The sequence below is a fragment of the Hemitrygon akajei genome, chromosome 25 (assembly GCF_048418815.1).
Source record: "Hemitrygon akajei chromosome 25, sHemAka1.3, whole genome shotgun sequence".
Classification (NCBI taxonomy): Eukaryota; Metazoa; Chordata; class Chondrichthyes; order Myliobatiformes; family Dasyatidae; genus Hemitrygon; species Hemitrygon akajei.
Genome location: NC_133148.1, coordinates 54,860,307 through 54,861,799, shown reverse-complemented (window position 1 = coordinate 54,861,799; position 1,493 = coordinate 54,860,307). Strand labels below are relative to the sequence as shown.

General features: G+C 41.9%; 1 non-coding gene across 1 annotated transcript; it reads left to right on the top strand.

Annotated features, from left to right (window-relative positions):
- The first annotated feature begins 645 nt into the window (after positions 1 to 645).
- On the top strand, positions 646 to 717 carry trnat-cgu (transfer RNA threonine (anticodon CGU)). The gene has a single exon. It is a non-coding gene; the product is annotated as a tRNA-Thr (tRNA).
- The last annotated feature ends 776 nt before the right edge of the window (positions 718 to 1,493 follow it).

The following is a 1,493-nucleotide window of genomic DNA, read 5'->3' as shown; positions in this document are numbered from 1 at the left end:
ATCAATGCGTTTGAGTCTTTGTTACCCAGAGAGGTTCCGGGACTAAACAGAAGCATCGGGAACAGCAGAAGTGGAAGCGTTGAGGTTTAGTCCCCAGAGAAACTGTAGTCAATGTAAAGTTGGAAAAGAGAACAAGATAGAAGGATGTACATTGCTTGGTATCAGGCCTAATAGACATTTTTTGTACCTTAAAAAAAAAACAAAATAAATTTTCTGAAAACATATCTCGAGCAGGCGTACTGTCATAAATTTCCACAGTCATTCTTCCATCAACAACCTAAATTATTCAATGTATTTATGCATGAAAATTCTGATTCCTCCTCAGTTTCTTGAATGGTGATCATTTACCATCGAATTGAATGGACATTTCTGGAAGGCTCCACTATGGGGTAGTCATTCATGAGAAGAATAAAACAACTCTTCAGAGCTGGGAAATTCTTAAGTGAGCACTAGAAGTTACCAGTTAATTACTGAAATACTGTGCCAAAGCCGCTAAATGAATAGTTACAGAGTTATGCATCATATCTTAATACTTACATGACCATACAATTGCTTATCGCTATCACTGAAGCAAAAATTAAGAGTTTTCTGTTCATAAGATTCCTGTCATCATGGGGTAGTTCTGCACACAAATATACGAGGTCAGGCGCGGTGGCCAAGTGGTAAGGCGTCGGTCTCGTAAACCGAAGATCGCGGGTTCAAATCCCGTCCGTGCCTAAACCTATTCGTTAACCTCTAGCTGTTGGTAGGCGATAGAACATTGGGTTCTGTCCTATTAGTAATATACCTCGAGTATTGTTTATATGTTGATTTTTTTTCTCCTCCCGTTACGATAACCGTGATCTTTGGCGAGAAATGATTTGCTGCATTGTAATTGAGTATGATAACTCGAGTAATGTTCACGTGGTTTCCCATGCTATTGGAATAACCGCGATCTACATTGGAAGACCGCATGAACGAGGAAGACAGCATGATACTAATTAGCAACATGAGTGACATTGCAACGAATCTGTGAACTGGGCATGAGAGAGTGCTGCTTTGTCCACATACGCTTGCACAGAAGGTTACGACTGCAACCATTCGCGCAGTTCTCCCGGAGTTGCGCAGCCACCGATGACTGAGCAAGATTCATTAGACAATGCGGATAAGAATAAGGCAGGTAGAAGCCGATCAGGTATTATTGTGAGTGGTCCAGTATTAGGGCTTATCAGGCAGGCTTAGTCGTAGTCAGGCTTGGTCCTGGTAAGTACCAGGTAATGCTTCTTTATTTGTTCATTCATGTAACGAAACCCAATTTCCCTCGGGATCAATAAAGTCTGTCTGTCATTCCATGTCTGTTAGTGCATCCAGAATGGCAAAGGATCAGTGTTTACTTCTCTGTGTAAGATATGGGAACTCGGGAAAACCACTAGCCAGCTGGATGAGCACCAGGTGCACCGAGCTGCAGCTCCTCAGAGAAAGAATTATTGCTGGATCTGCAGCTTGATAAACTT